Source organism: Chelonia mydas, chromosome 2 (genome assembly GCF_015237465.2).
Source record: "Chelonia mydas isolate rCheMyd1 chromosome 2, rCheMyd1.pri.v2, whole genome shotgun sequence".
NCBI classification, from domain to species: Eukaryota; Metazoa; Chordata; order Testudines; family Cheloniidae; genus Chelonia; species Chelonia mydas.
In genome coordinates this window covers 37,967,889-37,991,470 of record NC_057850.1, presented here as the reverse complement: position 1 = coordinate 37,991,470, position 23,582 = coordinate 37,967,889, and the positions used below count along the sequence as shown (strand labels likewise).

General features: G+C 45.0%; 1 protein-coding gene and 1 long non-coding RNA gene across 18 annotated transcripts in view; one reads left to right on the top strand and one right to left on the bottom strand.

The window, feature by feature from the left end:
• The window catches only part of RNF19A (ring finger protein 19A, RBR E3 ubiquitin protein ligase), a 97,952-nt gene extending 77,202 nt beyond the window's left edge, over window positions 1-20,750 (bottom strand). For 2 of the 17 annotated variants that reach the window (XM_043539272.1, XM_037892203.2), the window contains exons 1-2: window positions 19,578-19,853; window positions 16,446-16,602 (exon numbers count right to left, since the gene is read on the bottom strand). The gene's annotated coding sequence lies outside the window, so the exon portion shown is untranslated. Of the gene's footprint in view, window positions 1-15,027; window positions 15,145-16,445; window positions 16,603-18,080; window positions 18,110-19,577; window positions 19,861-19,907; window positions 20,046-20,155; window positions 20,513-20,646 lie in introns of those variants that run through there. The other 15 variants (XM_043539267.1, XM_027829417.3, XM_043539276.1 and 12 more) reach the window with 15 other exon arrangements.
• Window positions 17-11,839, top strand: LOC122464420. The gene is made up of 3 exons (XR_006288414.1): window positions 17-101; window positions 4,646-4,833; window positions 8,857-11,839. It is a non-coding gene; the product is annotated as an uncharacterized LOC122464420 (long non-coding RNA).
• Window positions 20,751-23,582: the final 2,832 nt, after the last annotated feature.

Sequence of the window (23,582 nt, the reverse complement as noted above, 5' to 3'; positions counted from 1 at the left end):
AGTTAATCAGGTGGGTGTGTAAGGAGCTGGGAGTGAGATGATGTGCTGCTGGAGGACTGAGGAGTACAAGTGTTATCAGACACCAGGAGGAAGGTCCTGTGGTGAGGATAAAGAAGGTGTTGGGAGAAGGCCATGGGGAAGTAGCCCAGGGAGTTGTAGCGGTCACGCAGCTATTACAGGAGGCACTCTAGACAGGTGCAATCCACAGGGCCCTGGGCTGGAACCTGGAGTAGAGGGCGGGCCTGGGTTCCCCCCAAACCTCCCAACTCCTGATCAGACACAGGAGGAGCTGACCTGGTCTGTGGGATCCACCAGAGGGGAGGTCTCTGGGCTGTTCTCTGACCTACATGGTGGATCAGCAGAAACTGCGGGGGTTCTTCTCTTTTTCCCCATGCTGGCCAGTGATGAGGTTATGAGTGAATGGCAGATTTGAGCCATGAAAGTGGCTAAACCGAGGGCTGCCGTGAATCTCCGAGGCAGGCAAATCTGCCAATAAGTGCAGGACCCACCAAGGTAGAGGAGGAACTTTGTCACATTATACAAAGAAAGTTCCTAATATCACTGCAATTAACATAATCAGTCAAATCTGCCAACCAGAACACAGGAGTGCTCTACAGTTACTAACCCACAACCATGAACTGAGTGCAAAGGAACACGTGTTAGTCTGGATAGATTTGTATCTTATAAATAGGTAATACCTTGAAGTTAAATCACTTAAATTTATTATTTGAACCATAATAGCAACTAGAAGCCCTGTTGTGCTAGATGAAGAACCTGGGTTACCCAATGAAATGAACAGGCAGCAGATTTAAAACAAACAGAAGGAAGTACCTCTTCACACAATGCACAGTCAACCTGTGAAATTTGTTGCCAAGGGATGTTGGGAAGGCCAAAAGTATAACTGGGTTCAAAAGAGAATTAGATAAATCCAGGAGAGATAAGTCCATCAATGATTATTAGCCAAGACGATCAGGACACAACCCCATGCTTTGGGTGTCCCTAAACCTCTGGCTGCCAGAAGCTAGGATTGGAAGACAGTGGATGGATCACTTGATAATTGACCTGTTCCGTTCACTCCCTCTGAAGCATCTGGCACCAGCCACTGCCAGAAGACAGAATACTGGCCTAGATGGACCATTGATCTGACCCAGTGTAGCCATTTTTGTGATGTATAAACACCCTAGACACAACTACACTTTGGGGCTTAGGCTATGTTTATGTTTTAACTTTCATAATAGCATATTTGCAAATAAAAATAGAATGTTTAAAATATTTTAGGAATTTTTACAATTAGGTGGTCTACAGAAAACTACTATTAGTTCTGATATAATACCTTATTTTTAGTAAGGCACTGAATAACAAACAAATGCAAATAGAAAGGTAACAGAAAAGCCTGCTGGGATTAGATGAAAATAGATGATGGAGGGAAAGAAAAAATAAGTACAGCAGAACCCCATTTATCTAAAATAACTGGGATTGGGGTCAAACAGGATATTCAAAACTTTGGATAATCCCAAGAATAGGAAAGTGCAAGGCTGCAGCGCCATCTCGTGGCCACACGAGAGGTCACCCGCTTCTGGACCTGTGCGCTGGTTGTTCGGTTAATATGGAGAGCTGGATAATTGAAGGTGGATAAACGGGGTTCAAATGTATTTAAAGATAAAGAAAGTATTACCTTTCAAAAATATGGGGAGTGGAGGAGAGGAAAGGGTGTTTGTCAAGCATTTTTTCTTGATTTCTAAAACTATTTTTAATAGATTATTCCCTGTCCTGCTCTGTTTCAATTTATTGTGCCATGTCTGCAGTTAGCCTGTCCATTCTAAGATTTCATAAAGTCTTTGGTAAGTTTCACTTTGCAGTTCATGGCTCACATAAAAAAGTAAGCTTCTGAGCTCACAAGATGGCGTGCTTCACTCTATCCTTTTATGGTGTATCATCCAGGGCTGCAGTGTGAAAACAGCATACTACTTGGTACATTTAATTGGCTGCAACGTGCAACACATGATGGAGTGAAGCAGCACTTAAGCTGGCTGACTCCAAAAGGCAACAGCAGGATTGCAGGAAGGGTGGATGTAGTATACTGTAGTTAAGCAGCAGCTCCCTCTAAGGCTGAGGGGAGGCTAAGCAAATAATTATACGCTAAGATGGAAAAAAAAACAAAACACCACCTTACACTGTTCAAGCTGGAAGCCAGTGTAACAAGCAGTCAAATGTGTTATGACTCACCCAACTTCTACAACTTACCAACAGTATTTCTTATTTCTATGCTGGTCTAGAAGCGCTGCCTATTAAGATTGTCTGACACCTCCCATTATAAGACTCCACTTTAAATTACCTATAACTTCACCAAACTTAAACCATTTGGGCATCTGCCTCAGGCAATTTTTTTTTTTTTTTTAAATTGCCACTAAGGTCAGCCATTCCCAAGAACAAGGCTAGGGGGAAAAATACATTTTGCCTATGTTAAAAAATGTTTGCAATCTTTTCTTTGAAAGGCTCTACTATCCCCACACTCTGGAGCAGGGACTTGAAATTAGAATGTGCCTTTGGCCATCCCTGTGAAAATTCAATCAAATTTGGTCATGTTATAAGCATCGGTGGAGAGGGGGGGTCACAATTCACAAATGCTTAGCAGAGACTTAAGAGTTTAAACAACTAAAATCTCCAAAGATTCTATCAGCACTGAGCATGCTCCAGCCCCGGGATAAGCAGAACTTTCCCTGAAATTGCTTTTTTGGGTCCATGTGGGGGCCGGTCTTGGCCCTGGAAGTGAAAGCAGAGAGATTCTCTCCTGTGCTCTCAGTAACCACCCTACCGGGCCCAAGAAGCGTGAAGCTTCCTGATTCAAATGCAGAGGGGACACAAGATGGATCTGCAGGGCCTGGGGGAGTAGATTGGGACAAGGAGCTGGTGTGGGGGCAGATGAGGACTGGAAAGCGGGAGGAGGGGGACAACTGGGACTGGAAATTCAAGTGGAAGAGGGGGGAAGGCTGAGATCAGATGAGGAACAGAGAATGAGAGACTGGGAACAAGTTGGGTGGGGAGGCTGAGGTGAAGGGGAGACAAATCTTACAAGGACTCAAGGGGAGGGGGACTATCTAGGCACACAGACTGAGACAAAGAGCTGAGGCGGGGGGGAGAGAAAACACACAGACTGTAAGAGGACTCTGGGGAGAGAGAGACTGGGAACCAATGAGACTGGGGAACATGGGCAGGGCAAAACTGGGGGCCAGTGGGCAAGGAGAGAGGTAGATTAGACAAGGAACAGGGGTGGTGGAAATTGGGACCCGGAGCCTGGATAGGGAAAGAAAGGAAAGTGGGCCTGGAATGAAAAACCTGTGGAGCAAAACTGGACTGAGGAAGAGAATGGAACTGGGATGATCTGAGGAAGAAAATGGAACTGGGATGATGTGCCATGGATTTGAGAGTCCTGCCTCTTTGACAGGGAACTGGTCAGAATAGATCAGGCTTGGGAAGGGGGGAAAAAAGTCAGGTCACACGTGGTCACTAATTGTGTGTTCCTCATTTTTTAGGTGCCCAACTTGATATTGTGGGGTTGATTTGCAGAAATGCTGAGCACTCACAGCTGAAGCTGACATCAGTGGGAGCTGTGCTTGAATATGAAGGGCTATATAATTAAGTACTCTGGGGGGGTGGGGAGGGGGAAATAAAATTAGGTCCTAGGTGTCCCAAACTGGGAACCCAAAATTATTGGGTACTTTTTACTTTTATCTCTGTCCTCAGTTCCTCATCTGTAAAGTGAGGTTAACACTCCACAAAAGAAGTTTTAAGAAGATAAATTAACGGTTGTAAAGCACTATAGCGATGAGAGCCACAGAAAGACAGAGGAAATTAAAAATTCTGCGTAGAGCAGTGTTTGAACAGTATGCAGCGAGTAAGGCATGGAGCCACACATTGAACAAGAAGAAAACAAAATATTGAGTAGCTGCTCATTAAGTGTGCACTGAATGATTCAAGGGACCGGGGTGGGGAACAAACAAACACTAAGACTGGATACATACTGGTGAATGAATTAAGGATGCACAACCTTCCTTAATTCTAGCATTTATCTTTTGACTCCTTCAATTTACAACCTTAACAACATCCTTTCAAATACAGTTTGTGTATAATTTTATATTTAATCTCATTTTATTTATGTGTAACCATGCAGTAGATGTTGTTCAAAAAAAGTCTGCCATATACATGCACTGACAGATAATTTCCCCAGAAACTATATCCAGTCATCTAGATGTTTCCAATGCGCTCATCATCATGGTATTTGAGTAACACCACAACTAGATAAAGCCAACCATTGGCCTGAAAGAGCCCTTGTCCTAACAAATACTGCAAGAGTGCATTCTCACATTGCAGTGCATTACAAACAGCTAAGCCATAGTGCAACTGAAAAGAGTCTTTTTTTAGAGAGAACAAAATAATCATACACCAAAGAAAAACAAAGTTCATATATTTTACAGAAATTAAAGTTCTTGCAAAATACATATTAAAGTATGGCTTTAGACAAAAAATGGTTACCTACTTCAATGTAACTCTTGTTATTTGAGATGTGCTGCACGTGTCCAATCCACTGCAGGCATACGTGTGCACCTCATGCACAGTTGTCAAGAGAATTTTCTCCCCTCAACAGTACAAATGAGGGTGGTCAAGTGCCCTCCACCGATGTGCACCACTGCATGCCAGTATAAGAGGGAAGTGTCGCCCCTGATCCTCCTCAGTTCCTTCTTACCGGATAGACTCCAACAGAGTGGGGAAGGACGGCGGGTTTGTGGAACGGACATACGTGTCATCTCGAAGACCAACAGTACGGAAAGCCAGGTAACCATTTTAATTTGAGCGATTGCACATCCATTCCACTGTAGGTGACTCACAAGCAGATTAATAAAAAGAAAAGGAGTACTTCTGGCACCTTAGAGACTAACCAATTTATTTGAGCATAAGCTTTCGTGAGCTACAGCTCACTTCATCAGATGCATACTGTGGAAACTGCAGAAGACATTATATACACAGAGACCATGAAACAATACCTCCTCCCATCCCACTCTCCTGCTGGTAATAGCTTATCTAAAGTGATCACTCTCCTTACAAGGTGTATGATGATCAAGTTGGGCCATTTCCAGCACAAATCCAGGTTTTCTCATCCTCCGCCCCCCAACACACAACTCTGTCTTCTGCAGTTTCCCCAGTATGCATCCGATGAAGTGAGCTGTAGCTCACGAAAGCTTATGCTCAAATAAATTGGTTAGTCTCTAAGGTGCCACAAGTACTCCTTTTCTTTTTGCGAATACAGACTAACATGGCTGTTACTCTGAAAGCAGATTAATGTGAGTCTCAGACTCTACCTGAACAGCAACTGTAGAACAAATTGTCTAAAACTGGCATTATTCTGGACTGACAGAAAACGGTATAATGAGTAGCAAGAGTGTACTGATTACCAGGTTGCTGCTCTGCAAATGACTTGAACAGGTATTTGCACTCGGAACACTGCTGAAACTGCTTGCACTCTAGTCGAATGAGCTAATGCTCTAAGGGGTGGTATGTCATTAGCTAATTGGTAGCACCAACAAGAGGAAATCCAAGAGGAAATCCCAACTTGAAACCAGTTTGCCTTTCATCCTGTCTGCAACTGCAGCAAATAACTGTACTGAACACCTAAAGGGTCTAGTGTGGCCCAAGTAGAAAATAACTGCTCTCCTCACATCCAATGAATGAAGCTTCTGTTCATCAGGAAAGACATTGGTAAATACATTGCCTGATTAATGTGGAAATTGGAAGCCACCTTTGTCAAGAATTCTGGGTAAGGGCAAATGTAAACTTTAGCCTTATGGAAAATTGTATAAGGAGGGTCTGGAAACCAAGGCTCCCAGTTCACCCACTCTCCTTGCTGAGGTTATCACTACCAAAAACACCACTTTCTTAGAGGGGCGGAATAGGGAGCAAGCCACAAGAGGTTCAAAGAGAGGCCCCGTTATTTTGTTAGCGCAAGGTTGAGATCCCATGGGGAAAATGGGTTTCAGAGGGGCTAGAGCCTATGGAAGCTTATGCCCCAATAAATTTGTTAGTCTCTAAGGTGCGACAAGGATTCCATGGGGAAACAGGTTCTTGTATTGGAGGGTATAGTCTGTACAACCCTTTTAGAAATCTAATAGTTATGGGGTTGGGGGGAAAAAAAGTTATTTACTACCTACCCACTGGAGGGTGGAATACCAAAATCACTCCAATATACTTTAATGGAACTGTTAGGCCTTGCTGTTTTAGGTGCAATAGATAATCCAAAATGTGGTTAATGGAAGCATGTACTGGAGACACACATTTCTCCGCTGAAAACAGCTAAAAAATGTTTCCATTTGGCCAGATAAGTATGCCTAATTGAAGGCTGTCTGCTACAAAGCAGCACCTTCTGAAATGTTCTTCAAACCAGCCATTCCCAATGGTGCTTGCCAGGAACCAGTCACACTGTCAAGTGGAGGGCCTGTAAACTGGGATGGAACAAACAGCCATGGTCCTCAGAAATCTCATCTGAATCTAATGGGAGGGGTAGAAGAAGCTTCACTAATAACGCTAACAGAGTTGAGAACCAGTGTTGAGGCCATGCTGCTGCTATATGCATGCAGCAAGCATGATCCTGCTTGCACTTGAACAGGACTCCGGATAGTAATGGTATCAGAGGAAAGGCCACATACAACAGGGAATTCATCCATGATAGCGGGAAAGCATCCATCAAAGCCCTAGTGCTGTGACCCCCCCCTTGGGAGCAGAACTAATGACATTTTCCGTCAACCCTTGTTGAAAACAGGTCCACGTGGGGAACTCCCCACAACTGGAAGATGGGCCTGGCCAAAGCCAGATGAAATGACTATTGAAGACCTTCTTAAGCGATCCGCCAACTTCTCCCAAGGCAGAATTGCCTTCTGGCACAGTTGGGAAGAATGTGGCCCCTCCCTGTTTGTTTACATAAACATAGTTTCTATATTCTCTGTTAACACTAACAGATTTCCGCCCGAGAACACGGGGACAGAAGGCTGAGCATGCTAGATGGGTAGCACATACAGTAGAACCTCAAAGTTACAAACTGACTGGCCAACCACAGACCTCATTTGGAACTGGAAATGCACACTCAGGCAGCAGCAGAGACAAAAAAGAGCAAATACAGTACAGCACTGTGTTAAATGGCAAAAAAAGGGAAAATTTAAAAAAATATTTGACATGGTAAGGAAATGGTTTGTGCTTGTTTTACTTTAAAAAATAGTTAAAAGCAGCATTTTTCTTCTGCATAGTGAAGTTTCAAATCTGTATTAAGTCAATATTCAATTGTAAACTTTTGAAAGAACCATAACGTCTTGTTCAGTTACCAACAACCTCCATTTCTGAAGTGTTTGTAACTCTAAGACTTAACAGATTTATGTGGGCATAAGCTTTTGTGGGTAAAAAACAAAAAGCTTATGCCCAAATAAATGTTAGACTTTAAGGTGCCACCGGACTCCTCGTTGTTTTTGTGGATACAGACTAACATGGCTACCCCTCTGATACTTTTAACTCTGAGGTTCTACTGTAGTTTCTAGATGTTTGTACGAGTCCTCAGATCCTGTGAGGGCCACATCCCTTGCGCTTGTAGGGTTCTGATGCGCGTTCCCCCCAATCCAGAGACAAGACATCTGTGAGCGATGGCTGCACAGAAATGAAAAGGACTCCTGTAGAAATGTTCTGAGGACCTGTCCACCAGTCCAGAGAGGACAAAATTAGTTCTAGAACAAGAAATAATCTGTCTCGACAATGACAATGGGGGACACAGACTGAAGACAGCCAACCCTGAAGCCTCCTGAGGCGCAGTCTGGTGTGTTATGCCAGAGAGGTACATGCTGCCATCTGCCCCAGAAGTCTGAGGCAAATGTGTGCTGTAGTAATGGGATATGCTTTTAGATTCAATAAAAGGGTTTGGCGCACTTGGAATCTTGAATGGGGCAGAAACACTCTGGTTTGTACAGCACCTGGGAGTGTTCCAATAAACTCTATTCTTTGCACAGGTTTTAGAATTGATATGTCTTAACTGAGTAAGACCAATGCATTGAAGGTGGCCAGAATGATTGCCATGCTGGACAGCACTTGAAAGTGAGACTGGCCCCTCGCCAACCAGTCACCCAAGTAAGGGAATACACAGTTTCCCAGTCTTCTCAGATATTCAGCTACTGACTCCACACACTTTGTGAAAACAAGAGGGGTTGCCGATAGCTAATGGAACACATTACCAATTCACAGTGCTTCCATTTGGCCTACAAACCTGAGGAACTTGGAGCAGTCTGGACAGATCACTGTATGGAAGTAAGTGCCCTTTAAGTCAAGGGCAGCATACCAGTTGCCCTGTTCCACGGAAGGAATGAGGGGAGCTAGGTGTAACGATGCAAAACTTTACTTTCTTAGACCTAAAATAGGTCAGACTGCCTTTTGCTTTAGGAATAAGGAAGTAGAGGAATAAAAACCCTTCCCCCTGAGGAACAGAGGAACTTCCTCTGTTACTCCTGCTAGAAGGAGAGATTGGACCCTCTGTTGAAGAACAGTCTCATGAGACTGATCCCTGAAGAGAGACTGGGGACAAAAACAAATTCAAGGGATTACCCCAGATCCACCATGCTTAGGTTGCACGATCCAATATGACATGAGTCCAAGTATGGAGGAAGTGGGATAGATAACTGGCAGGAACAGATCGGTCTGCAAGTATTGGTATGCTGCCCTTGACAGGCCTGTCAAAATGCATGTTTAGACTGTGCTGTTGGTCGAGAGGAACCTGCTGTTGCACGATGGGGGTAGTGATCACCTCCGGTAATTCCTGCACCTTTTTCTCAGCAGGTCTTGGGGCCAAGGTATAAAGCTCTTATATCTATGAGCCTACTAAGAGTGGAATCCTTTCCTCTTCGTTGCTGATGTGTAAATTCCACGGGATTTCAGTGCTACCCTTGAATCTTTTAGGCTATGCAGCTTATCGTCCGTCTTTTCCAAAAAGTGGGATGGACCCTCAAATGGCAAATCCTGGATGGTCTACTGTACTACAAGAGGGAGACCAGAGAATTACAGCCATGAACACCACCTCATATAAATAACAGATGCCATGGAACAGGCTGCTGAGTCTGCTGCATCCAAACTGTTCTGATGAGCTGTCCTTTACACCAGCTTACTCTTCTCTACCATAAGAGTGAACTCTTGCCTGGAGTTCTCTTGTAGCTTAATTTCATTGTGTGTTCCCATAGGGTGAAGCTGTTACAACTTAGGAGAGCTTGCTGATTAGCAATTCTTTGCTGCAAGCCCTTCTGTCAAAGTTTATGACCAAACAGGTCCAGCCTCTGATTCTTTACTCTTTGGAGTCAATGCAGGGAGACCCTGCCTCTCTCGCTACTCAGCTGCTGCCACCACCCAAGAGACAAGGGGCAGGTGGGAGAAGAGGTCTTTGAAGCGCTTAGAAGGACATAGTATCTCCTCTCTGTCTATTTCAATGAAGGCAGTAGAAGGGGTCTGCCAAAGCATTTAAACTGGTTCCAGAATTGCTTAATCAGAAGCACCACTTGGGAGGGTCCCGCAGAAGCTAAAATGTCTACTGGCTTGGGGGATTTCTGGTGAACCTCTTCTGCTTGAATATCTGAGTCCTTTTTAAGCAGTTCTTTGTGAGCCCTGTAATCCTCTGGTGGTGGGGGGAAAAAAATTGCTCACCGTTTCTACAAACTCATCTGAAGATGAGGAAGGACACACACCAGGACACTGAGGCAATGGTTGATCTGCCTCTTCCAGTGGAGAAGCTGTCTAAGCAACTGCCAGTTGCATGGTACCGGTTATCTAAGAACCCGGTCTGTGGTACTGATGAACCTGGTGCACCCTCGAGGAGGTCAAGTCAGACAGGTGAGGAGAGGTTCTAGCAAGGGGAGGGACACCCCATAGTGTCCAGAACGGCCACAGACATGGTGGTGGGCCCCATTTCTGAATCTGACAAAGATGACTGAGTCCTGCAATCACGGTGGAGCAGAACCAGTGTGGACAGGAGACAAGTAAGCCAAACCTACAGGTGGCATTACCGGGCATATTAACTGCGGCTTGCCCTTGGAATATACTGGCCTCCTAGGTACCAGAAGTAGCACTGATACTGAATGTTCTTGTGGGGCTGGAGTACGGATTACAGTCATGGATACCATCTGAAACCCCTCCTGCATAGATGGGGACCGAAAGGTTAAGTAATTCTTTTGTAGAAGCATATGCTTGTGCTGGCATCAATACCAGGACTGGGTCTTGGGTCTAACAAATAGAAACTTCAGGGGTTGGCCTCGATGGACCTGGCACAGGTTCTGGAGTTGACTAACTCGTCTTTGCAGCAGAGGAACACTCCAGGGAAAGCTTCCCCTCAGAGTCCTTCCCAGAGATCTTGCTTTTAGCTGGACGAGCTACTGGATCCTTCTCAGATCTGAGTCTCTTCTTCGGTACTGGAGACATAGAACTTAGTGCTGAAGACATCTTGGGAGGCACGCTCTGCTCCAATATCGCCATACTCTGAGTATGCTCTGAACCGGACAGCTTCGATGGAGGGCAAAGTGCCACCTCCATAAGGAGACACTTAAGTTTTGCTGCTCTGTCTTTGAGCGAGCCTTAAACCCTCTGCAAATGTGATACTTGTCACAGATGTGGGACACCCCCAGACAGAAAATTCAGGCAACTGGGGTGCGGGTCACTGACTGGCATCAGTCTGGCATACAACCAGCAGGACTTGATCCCCAGAGAGTGAGGCATAGCTCTAATATCAAAAATAAAATTGGGTAAAACCTCTAACTACTAAGTGAGAAACATACCACAGACAAAGAGTGAAGGAAATGAACTTGCAATAGCAAGTCTGGAAGCACTTCAACAACCATCATTGGCAGTCAGTAGGAACCAAGTGGACTCAGGGGCAGCTCTGCCCTCTTATACCAGCAGGCAGTGGTGCACAGTGATGGAGGGCACTTGAGCTGCCCTGACGGGTACTGCTGAGGGGAAAAGGTCCTCTGACAATTGTGCCAAAGGCACACACACACCTACAATGGCATAGACATGTAAAATTACTCTAAGGAGAATTATTGTTCAAAGCCATACTCTGATTAGTTAGTTTGGCCTTTCTGGTGATTTGAGAGTAATGTACCGACTACTAATGAATGCAACATTGGTACTGCTCATCACTGACAAATGAATTAAATGCACATAACTGGAAGTCACTCAAACATGGTTTATCTTCCAGTCATCTCTCGGAGCTTCCTTGTCTAAGACCATTTTGATAAAGAAAAGTGTACACCTAGGAACAAGTTTAACTTCACATATCTGAGTCATCCCACTGACCTGAAACAGACTATTCGCATGAGTGAAGTTCAGCATGTGCCTCAATCTTTTCAGGACTGAGTATCTCTAACAATCTACTTAAGCTTCCTTTAACGTCCACTGCCATATTGTCTACTGTATTGAAAACTGGAGGCCCCCAGCCCTGCTCCCTTTAGAGTTCTAACTTTGCTTAAAAAAATCTTCAGAGAAATAGTGAAATCGTTTTCCTTTCAATCCCCAAACACACTACCATTAAATGATCAAAACTGCCCGCTATATTTTTTGATGTACTTCAGTAGCACTAAAACATGTCAAAGATATGCATTTCTTTACTATTGATGCACTGCTCTGGTGGTTGGCAGCACAAACCAAAGGCATGAATCAATAGCCAAATAGAGCTAAATAAAGCATAACTGCAATGAAGTCAAAGAAGCTTTGCCAAAAAAAAAAAAAAAAAAAAAGCCTATAGAATATACCTTGCTGCAGTTTACTGCTTAGTTATCCATACATCTTCTCTATCATAATGGCACTACTTTCAGGCCTAGTAAGCCCCCGGCAATGTTAATCACCTAACTAAAAAAACCTAATCAGGTCTGTAGTATTATTGCATGACCTTCCTTGCAAGTCTTTTGAAAACAAAAGATCCGGCTTTAAAAGTACACTAGTTATACTGCAGGTAGTGAAAACAAAAAACACAAGTATTGTGGAAACCATGATTTGAACATCTTTTTTTTTTAATCAAATAACGTCTAATACCTTGAATCGGCAATATAGGCGAAATTTATCTGTGTAGCTGTTTTCTATGATCTGGCTAAACAAGTGCTGAAAACAAGAGTTTTTGTTCTTCCTTCCTTAGTCAGGCAAGGTGCAGACTGTCCCAGTGAAGACAGTTTGCATTCTTACAAGCAAGGGTGCATCCTTCTCTTTATTCCTGTTGAGTTTTCCACAGCTGAAAACAAATTAGTTAATCCATGATCTACTTTATCCTGGAATTGTCACTTAATTGTTAATAGTGAAAACTCTGTATTCCTCCATTGAGACTTGGAGGCTTTCTTGTACTCTTACTCTGGTTGGGTGTCTGCAATGGTGTCAGATCACAGAAGAGGTAGAAAGGTTCATTTTTCTGTGACTCGCTGCCACCAATGCAGATAAGAGTTGTGACTAGAAGTCCACTACACAAGAAAATGTAAACCTGGGCAACAAAAAGGAGAACAAGCAAAGGTGGCAAGAAGAACAACCAGTCAGGTAGGAACTCTGAGAAATATTCTTGGCATCCAGTGACCAAATGCAGTATCAGTTCAGGTACAGACATTTAAGTCCACAGAGTTTTGGAAAATGGGCAAGAATCACCAGGAGGTAGCTTTGCACTGTTCCTCTCTCTATTCTCCTAGCCTAGGATGGTTGAATGGGGAATCTTACACATTCCCAGGCACACCAGCACTTTGGCTTTGTAGGCTGTGGATACCATTCAGGGTCCATTTGGTTAGACAATCTGAAAATGTGGCAGCTCCATTTATGACCTTCAAATTGAATGAACAGGGCTTCTGACTTCCTCTGGAGACATGATTTAGGCTCTCCTAATATTAAAACAAAATACAAGTATCTTGCTATTTAATTTATAAAGGCAACAAAAGTAAATAGCTATGCCCTTATGTGGAAGCAGGGGAAAAAGATCACTTTTGGTAGGAAGGTGAGACAAGTGCAAAGTACTCCCTGGAGAAAAGTAATACATAAGCAGCGTATTCCTAGGTTGAACAGCAACAGAATAAAGAATGAGTACGGATTTAGATCTCCTAGTGTGAGGTATTTGATGCAGGACATTGATTCCTTTGTGGAAAAGAAATCTTCCTTGAAGATACATTATTAATTGGTCAAGATTAAAGAATTTAGCTTCCAGACTCAGATCTCACAGCTGAACTTGTTTGCAAATCAGCAAGTCTATTGTAAAATTGTTGGCTCTGGAAACATGAAGAGCAGATGGGGGGGAAAGCGAGGATACTTCTGCACAACTGACCAAAAGAACCAGTTTCCTGTTGGGCTTTACTCTTCAATCCCCTTGCCAATTGGGCTAGGCCACTACAGACATACCATCCGTTCAAAGTCAGATGTCCCTGTGGTGCTACATGTTTGGAAGACAGGACAACCAGCATTAGTATGCTTACCTAGACGATGATGATGATGAAGCGAAGGGCCTAGGTCATCCTGGCGCCTAAGTGGATTTCCAAACAGCCCGCTGGTTTCTGTTATAACATGCGGTCAGTCCAATTATAACCAAAAAGACACTTCTACCATGTCTGGCTGTTCAGTGATTAAAGTATCACGGAATGAGAGGGACTGTAAGAAGAGATCATACTGACAGAAAGAGCTGCAGCATTTGAAGTCTGGACAGTGTACAGCACCAAATCCTCAAGCCTGAAAAGGTGACTTGAAGCTCTGGGGGACTGGTATAGTTGAAGACTGAAACTATCTGGTTTGAATGGATCAGTTTATTCCACCCTCTTCATCAAGGGAAAAACATTTTTCTACTTTGTCTTACCGGAGTCTCCAGAAAAAGATTTACTGCAGAAGTATCAGTGAACATTCTCCCTCACGCCCATTCCTGTTTACCACTAAGCTAGTTAACTAGAATATACTGAAAGTTCTGTTCCTTCACAGAAAGGGAACTGGATGAGTAAAGTGTCTAGGTAGGGCCCCATCAACATCTCCCCTTTTTGAAGGGCTACAACTGTCGTCATCATCATGATTGTGGTTCAGGTTCTACAGATAGTATTTAAAGGGGAGGGAGGGAATAAAAAAAAAATACTCCTGGTATACCATACTTTAGCTAACACTGGTGCTGTAATGATAGAAACTTGACAGTAAGCTTCCCTTAAGTTGATAGGCTCTGTAAAATCCCCATGTTCGGTAACCCATGTTCACATGGCACAGTTTCCAGCCCAAACCTCCAGTCTTTAATAAAATGATCTCTTTGAGGTTCACAACCATTATAATTCACCTTGAAAGCTGTTTCTCCAAAAATTAAATAGGATAAAGCTGGCTCCCAGGAACTACTCATATGGAAAAAGGAACATGGCTGTGCTGATGTCTTGGAGCTTTGGCAGAAAAGGAAGTTTTTCCTGTTTTGGAAAAAAAGTGTCATTCTGTAAAGTACCTTTTCTTCAAAACTAGAAGCCATCACTGACTTGAAATAATTTTTGCCCAGATTCCATCAAAACAGCCAATCTATTCTCAATGAAATCTGATTAAAGTAGTCAACTGCTAAAATTGATACTCCTTTAAAAAAAAAAATTCCCAAAACTTGAGGTGACACGGATAACTTGTGAAAAGGACAAAGTGAGAGAATTCCATAGAAACAGCCTCGAGGGCATAGTCTAGTTCCTCCACAAAATATGTGGGACTATTGAAGGGGAAGGGCAATGAGCTTTAGTTTAAAAGAAAAGCTCCATCCCCCATGTGCCAGAAAATCCAGTGGACTACAAATGAGATGGCCATAACATTGTTTGGCAGCTTTAGAAAGTCCAGAGCTATGTCAATTACCACATTAAAAGCCAGTAGGTGTTTTATAGAGTATTTTCTAGATTATTTGGATAAAGTGAAGTGTATGTCAGGCAGAACTACTTAGAAAATATAAAGGAACAGTTAAGCTATGATAAGCAGAGCTGCAGCAAACTCATAATTCCTGATGGGCACCTTTCAATTGTCTTTTTGAAGACATGTTTTGTGAGGTCTGAAGCCTTTTTCTGCATCCGCATTAGGACAGCAGCAGCCATGAGCCAAGGAGCAGAACGTCTCATCCTCACACTCCATCTAAATTACATCAAAACAATGAAATATTGGGCTGTTAAGAAGGTGCTCCTGTCCCAATAGTACCCACCATCACCAGATAAAGAAACAAATCTTAAGATGTTTAAAGAAAACTTTGTTTGATAGCATTCTGTCTGGCAAGGAACCACTTCTCAAAAGTTGTGAATGTGTAATCTATAGGGTTTTTTTTTTGTTTTTATGGTCCCTATTTCTCTATTGTTTAACTGCATGGTTTCTGTCTGTTGCATGACTAATTTTGCAAGATTTAAATCAACTAAGGTGGTGGGGTATGATTGGATAAAATATTGTTTCGTAAGGGGCTAGAATACTGTTTTGTAGTACTTTAGTTTAAAATGATTGGTTAAGGTTTAGCTAAGCAGGACTCAAGTTTAACAACGTAAACTGGGGTCCAAAAGGAAGTTCTTTGGAACCAACTCCAGGACACAACCCAAGATCAGAGCTGCCAGTCCTCAATACCCTGCCAACTATATCATGCAGACGCTGGAGTCTCCAAATGACCTGATCCTGACTGGCCACTAGGAAAAGTTCATCTGCCTTATTGGGAGTGGTGATCATTATATATGCTTAGCATGTGCATTCTGTTTTGGTAACTGTTAATAAATAGAGGCTAAGGATATTGCTGTGTAAGGCTCTTTCATTGGTAAAAGGCTCCGCAAGCCCACAGAATATTATGCCCTGAGCTCTAGAAACTGGGTAAGGATGGGCCTGTCTGCTCAAAAAAATGTTCAGAAGTTAGCTGTTTTCACTGAAAACTTTTATAGAACACCAGAATTTAGTTACATTTTAATAATGTTGCCAATCCTTCCCTTCTGATAAGGAAAGTACTGAGGGTAGTGGCTATATGGGATCATAACTGTATTCTTTTTAGCAATGGTCCTTAGTTTGGAAGATCCTAGCTTGGGTCATTTATCTGTATTTGATAAGTGATTAGTACTTATATGGCTATTGATTTTTTTCCCCATTTTTTAGTTTTAGTTTATTGTATAACAGAGACTAAATAGAAATCTACAAATGAAACAATAGCCATATCTCGTGTTTTTCTTGAAAATGTCCTCACTCAAGATTAAAACAAAAAACCACACACACACAAAACATGGAAGACTGAGTATCAAGAAGGCAAATTGCATATAAGTCTGAGTCAAAGAAAAAAAAAAAGTCACCTTCTGCCACTAATCAAATGTACTAAAAAATTTGTATTCTACTAGGTATTTATGTAGCCTTTTATTACAGAAAATAAAAATATCACAAGTCACTGAAAAACAAAGCTTAAAGCATCTTGTTACCTTCTTGGTGGAAGTTTATCTCCCTGTGCAAGTGAGTTGTACTTAGCAATTCAACATACAACACCATTTTTATCTTGAAGTTGTGCACGTGCATTGGTTCATCCATAGTTACACATCTTCCATCAGCTAATGCAGAAGTGACACTGGAAACTTACAGCTGGAATAAATACAGAGGGAAAGGAAAATAGAAATTAGCTCCCTTATGAGTAAACAACCATAGAACATTAGAACTGGTCCTATGAAGAACTTTTATTAACCGTAAGCAAGAATCAGTTTGAGTCTTGGCTCCTGTTACAGATTAGGAGTCAGACCAAACACTTTGGAATTTAAGTGCTTGTGTGTCTATGCTTCTGTTTTAATTATTAAAAATTCTTCTCCAAAATCTGGTGACTTAACAGCAGACTGCATTATAATTCAGGGTGCAAGTTAGAGAATGATTTCTCCAAGGCCAAGGGCCAGAGTAAAGTAACAACATACCAGAGACAATGCACTTGGGCATAAAAGGACATGGGTGCAAAAAAAGTAGCTGCTGCACTTGAAAGCTCACAGCCCCTTTGTCACTGGCTTCAATGTAGGATTTTTAGTACTAAGGAAGGATTCAGACGTCCTGCCCGCAAGAGCATTGTGGTGGGTACCACAACAGGGTAAAGAGGGCGGGTGGGAAAGGAAGTTAATAAGATGTATGGAAGAGCAACCTACTTTCTGGACAAATAACAAAATGTTATGACTGTTTCCTTTCTTAACTCAGGGGACAAGACATACTTTATAAAGGTACACATTTACATCCGTCAAATACCTTCCCTCTTCCTGATCCACTGCTGTCATAACTAAACAGAAATTTAAGAATTCTGATGACTCTTGCATACAAATCCTGCCATTTTGCATATATAAGACACAGTTATTTTTCAGTTCCCAATTTTAGAATTAATGATCAAACCTATCCTCATTTCTGCAAAGCTAAGAATGGCTGGAAATGCAGAGAGCTTGAGCCAGGCCCTAGACTTCAGATCATTTAAAAGCAACAACTACTTTTTACCTTAATATTTATATTTTGTTCAAAAAAAAAAAAGGGGGGGGGTGTTGATAAAACAGAAACGTTTGCCAGATTTTTCTAATTTCAAGACTAATGTTTTTGGTTTTTTTTTTTTTTTTTAAACATAAGCCTTTTTCTGTAGAACCGTAGTCCCAAAGGGCAGCAGCATTACTGCCTGTGCAAGAGAAAGTGAAACTGACTGGTTTATTTTCATTTTCCAATCTGAATAAAATGAAAAACAGCACTAATTTTCTGGGAATACAGAAAACAAAATGCCAACACGTTTTCCTGCTTTTTAACTACATTTACACGTGCACTGAGCTACATAAACTGCTTCAAACACAGTTTCACAGTTCAACATGAGTAAAATTTAGCAAAACAGTTCAGTCACATAAGGCCATCACCATTTTTGTAGATGCAAATAAATTTTGCCACTTTGTGCAATTTCCATTTTATATTTTTCTCCTATTTGGATCCTCAGATTTGATCCACAAGTCAGTTGACAGATCTCTTGAAAAAAGTGAATTAGAACATTTCATTCTCAATCATAATACTAAACTGAAAACCTTCCTTTGCAGTGGACACAGTGAAAAGTAGCTCACCATATGCTGAAGTCCAGCCTTTCCACTGGCAATACTGTTTTAGAAGTTTTATTTGGAGGTGAGTGGGACAAAAGAAAAATATCCAGGGAAATAAAAGAAGAAAATCTAAGGTTCTGATTAGACCTATCTGCAGCATTCAGCCCTGCAATTCCCCACTCCTCAAATACACTTTGCCCTTTCCACAATTTTGACCTTGGTGATGATTAGCATCACATTTTGAGGAATAGCTGATATAAAACACTAATCAAAACCAATGCCCGCTAAAACATTAACAGAAATGAAAGCTGTTGTGCCCACCATGTAGAAATAGTCATATTGTATTAAGAATCCTCAAGAATACCAATGCCAATCTCCTCCCCTGCTTGTTTGCTCCATGCAGATACTAGCGTTCTACATCTTGCTTCTTAAAACATAACCAAAAGACATAGGAGACTCCCTCAAGCAGAGCTGCCCCTTATGTCCTTATTTATGGGTAGAGCCCCAGGGGATGCCACCTGCAGACCTGCACCAGTTCAGGTCCCTTAGTCCCTCAGGTCCCTTAGTCCCTCAGGTCCCTTAGTTTGATGGGGTGGGGGTCCTCCCTGGATATTTCATTTTAAGGTTGTTTGTGTTTCCAGCTCTATTTTCCTACCCCAACCACACCCTCACCCACTAATTTTAAGGCTCTATGGCTGTGTCCACACCAGACTTTTTGGGGGAAAATCTCCTGCTCCTACATTACCACCAGTGCAAACCCGCTGGTAAAAATGCTAGTGTAGACAAGGCACCAAGGGGCATTAACCACTTAACTACCCTCCAATAAGGTCCACATATTAAACATGCCAGCAGCAGCCCCTGGAGGCTTGTCTACACTAGCACTTGCCCATTACATAGATGATGGGTCTTAAGTAGATGTAATCCAGTCTCTTGTGGTGGGGGCATTAGTCTCTCTCCCGCTCTCCACCCGGGGTTACTTTTAAGGTTCAATTCAAGAGGCGTGTGTTAGTCGCTGCGCCAGACCCATTTCCAGGTGTGGGTGCTACAGGCGCCCCACAAGGATTTTTGGGGAAGGGGGGGGGGGTTTCCTCACAGTCTCTCCCCGCCTGGGGATTAATGGCAAAGCTGGACAAGGGGCTAGTAACGTCTCCCCACCCGGTGGCCATTCCCAGGCCCCCTCGCCCTAGGGGGAGCCTCGGCCCCCGCTAGCAGAGCCTGACCCACCCCCTGCGGGGCCACAGCGCGGCGGCACCCCCCAGCTCGGCCCTGGCAGAGCTCCCGGCTGTGTGCGGCGAGGGAGGGGGACGCGCCCCCCTCGGCGCCGCAGCCCGGGCTCCCCCCGCTGGCGGCCCGGCCGGGAGCTGACGGGAGACAATGGACACGATGACTTCACCCGCCAGTAATGTGAGGAGCCGCCGCCGCCTCCGGCTGCCAGGACGCTGCTCCGCTGCCAGCGCCCGGGGGCAGCGGGGATCCCGCCCGGGGCCTGGGGACGCGCTACCTGCCCAGCCTCTCACTTACCGACCCCGGCCCGAGGGGCCCTGTCCAGAGGCGGTTCCGCCCGCGCCGCCCCGGCGCTTCGGGCGGCTCCCTGCCGGGCACGCCGCGGAGGCCGCGTCCGGGCCGCTCCCCGGGCAGCAGGGGCCCCTGCAGCCGCGCCAGGCCGGCCCCCGGACCTTTAACTCAGCCGCCGCCGCCGCGACCCCGCTGCGCCCGGCCCCGCGCAGGAAGCGTCTGTGTGTGAGGCGGGAGGGGCAGGAGGCGGCGCTGCCGGGACCGGGGCGGGCCGAGCTGGGCTGCGCCGGGCCGGGCCGCTTGGTTTCCGAGCCCCCACCCCCGCGCGGGGCTCACCTCACACGCGGCGGGGCCCTTTGCCCCGAGGCCCTCGTCCTGCCGCCTGGCTGCGGGCGGGGTAACGAGCTGCTGGGGCGGGCTGTTTTCATGCCGAGCCAGCCACCCACCGCCGCCACACACACACTGAACAGCTCCCCTGACTTCCCATCGGGGTGACTTGTTGCCTGCCACCCCTCACAGCGCAGGCCTCTTGCCAACCCCAGGCATTCAAAAGCCAGGAGGCCCCCTTCCCCCAGCACACTTACCGTTGGGCTCAAATCAGGAGCTGCTAGAAAATAAGCAGTTTGAGATTCCTTGTATTTGCCTGCTGCGTCTTGGGACCCTACTTTATCTTCTTAAGTCTCTCCCCCACCCCCCATTATGAAGAGGGCTAAAACCACCCTGATTTGTTTAAAAACGAACGCTCACGACTCCAAGAGCTGGGGCTTTAAAGGAAAACACCAAATATCCTGAGATCCATGATAAAAATCACAAGAGTTGGCGGCGCTCCGTGTCTTAAAGAAGGAAAAGCCTGTGCATGCATCCATCCAACATCACTCCCAGCCCATCCCCCCCCCCCACCCCCACTTAGCACTCCACCCAGCTTTTGGAACCAGAAGACTGTCTTGTCATGACTTGTCACCAAGTAATAGCTTGTTGCTGTTTTGAGGCAGCCTGGGTGACACAGCATTATGTCGCAATACCATACCACATCAGTTGGTCCCACTAGACAAACTCCAAACAAGAAAGTGCTAACCCATTTAGGAGATTACCGCTCCCAGCATGTGATGCTCCATCTCCAGCCAAGCAGCCTGGAGCTGCTTTGTAGAACTCCATAGGCTGCATTTTGGCCACCCCTGCTGTAACTGAAAACAAAGGAGGAAAGGGAGCAGTTTAATTTATTTGCAAGGGGATTTAGGGCAATATTAATGTTAATTTATCCAAGCATGAAACTGATTTACTGAACTAGTGTGCAGGGACTTCACAGTTTTGCCGGCAGCAGCACCACCAACACAAAGTAATTATTTACTATTCTGTGGACTTCATACCCATTAAAACGTAAAAGTGCAGTGAGAAGAATGAACTATTGGAGCGTTTCTGTAGGGCAACATTGTTGAGTGCTGATTAGCACAAACTACATGCTGCAAAATACAGACTTTTCCTTCATTTCTGTCTTTCATATTATTGCTTCAAAAATAAACTTTCAAAATAATTCTTAAAAAGTCTTGTTTCTTCTTACACAATTCCACAATCAGTGGAACTTTCTGTCAGCACTTGTTTCATGTTCCTATCAATCCCTGCAGAATTTAAAATCTGTCACTTCTCTGTATTCCTTGCCAAAACCCTGATTCAAACCACTGTTCTCTCTTGTTTGGTTTACCGTAGTCTCCTCTGGCCTCCCAGATTCCAACATTTGGTAACACAAGTAATCATCTGCCTCTTCTACCACATCACACCACTCAAGTTCCTTAACCCAGACTTTCAAATCCAATACCCAGACTTTTTTCAGACAAAGTTCAAACACTTCTACCTCACTTTCAAGGCCCTGGTTAGCACTTCAGCTGCCTACATCTCATCTCCTGCCCACCCATTACATTCTGCATGTTGCCCCTTCCCCTTGTCTTATTGCTCCATTTATCTCTTCTTCTCATACTGACCTTCATGCAGTGGTGAGCTGGAGCCAGTTCCCACCAGTTCGCTAGAACTGGTTGTTAAATTTAGAAGCCCTTTTAGAACCGGTTGTTCCGCAAGGGACAACCGGTTCTAAAAGGGCTTCTAAATTTAACCGGCCAAAAGTGGCGCCTTAGGCGCCAACTCCATGGGTGCTCCAGCCCTGCAGCACCCAAGGGGAAAATTTGGTGGGTGCAGAGCACCCACCGGCAGCTCCCCGCCCCAACTCAGCCCCAGCTCACCTCACCTCCGCCTCCTCCCCTGAACACGCCGCCCCACCCTGCTTCTCCGCCCCCCACAGGCTTCCCGCGAATCAGCTGTTCGCGCAGGAAGCCAGGGCGGGCTGAGAAGCAGGCGGCGGCTTCGCACTCAAGCCCAGGGAGGCGGAGGTGAGCTGGGGCGGGGGGCGCAAGGAGGGCCGCCCGCGCCACAGCAGGTAACCCGGGGGGGTGGGGGCACGCAGGGGAGCTGCTCCCCGCCCCAGCTCGCCTCCGCCACCCTCGGCCTGAGTGTGAAGCCGCCGCTGCCTGCTTCTCAGCCCTCCCAGGCTTCCTGCCAAACAGCTAATTCACGGGAAGCCCGGGGAGGGGGCGGAGAAGCAGAGCAAAGCAATGCATTTAGGGGAGGAGGCAGAGTGGAGGTGATGTGGGGCCGGGCGCGGGGTGGGGAGCTGCCGGTGGGTGCTCTGCACCCACCAAATTTTCCTCATGGGTGCTCTAGCCCCGAAGCACCCAGGGAGTCCACGCCTAAGGCGCCACTTTTGATGTGATCAGTGGGGGGAGAGGCCACTCCCCCTGCTCCCCCCCAGCTATGCTCCCCCGCCCCTAGGAGCCAGAGGGACCTGCTGGATGCTTCCTGGGAGCTGCCCCAGGTAAGCACCACCGGGACTCCCCACCTCACCCCCCAGCAGGTCCCTCTGGCTCTTAGGGGTGGGGTGGCACCCACTACGGTGGCCCACGAGACCCTCCTGCCCAGTTCTGGGGGCAGTCAGGGGACAGGGGAGGGGGAGTGGATGGGGCAGGGGTCCTGGGGGGGGGGGGCGCATCAAGGAACGTGGGGGATTGGATGGGGCAGGAGTCCCAGGGAGCGGGGTGGGCAACGACCCCCTCATGGGGTGAGGAGGGAACCAGTTGTTAAGATTTTGGCAGCTCATCACTGCCTTCATGTCTTCTTTCATGCTACTCCCTATGTCTGGAATTATAACCTCCATCAAATGTGCTCACTTTCCTGCAGACCTGGCCTCAAAACCCACTTATTTTGCTTTGTTTGCCACCACTGATCTCCACTCCTATACTATCATATCCCTCTACTCTTCTCTTACCTTATTCAGAGATATAAGAATCACTTTCAATACAATTCACATTATTTTTGCTTTAACCCTCATCCTGCCTTTCTCTAGCCCTTCTTTATTCTGTATATTCATCCTTTCCAGAATTGTTCTTTAATTGGACCTTTCCTCCATGACTGTCCTTAAATATTGCAGTTAGAAATATTCTGTTCTGCATAGGTTTTTATACCGTACTCATCCCTGTAGTATCTGAGTACCTTCCAGTAGTTCATTAAACAATATGACTACACATGTCACATGTTGTTTGTTCTCTCATCTTCTCCCCAGGGATAGAAGCATGTGCAGTGGACTGTCTTGTTTTTGTAGGGTATTGGGTTTAGTGTTTGTTTGTTTTGGGTTGGGGGAATGGGATAGTTTTGGGGTTTGGTTTGTTTGTTTGTTTTAAAAATACATGTTGGTATGTGTTTATGTTAGAGAAGGCAAGGTCAAAGAAATGCACCTTGCACTTGGAACAAAAAGTGGTGAGGTTTATAATGGCCCTTAGTTCCTGGGGGAGTTCTTTAGTTTTGGACTGGCCCCTGAGAAAACTCTGTCTCCTGCACAAATGAGCTTTACACTTATTGTTGAGAGTTCCATTGTATCCGAGGAGCTTAGCTGTAAACCAAAGTCTTCATTGCTGAGCTTTTGGATGTCTTTTAGATATATTGGCCCAGGTCATGGAGGGCCTTGAAGAT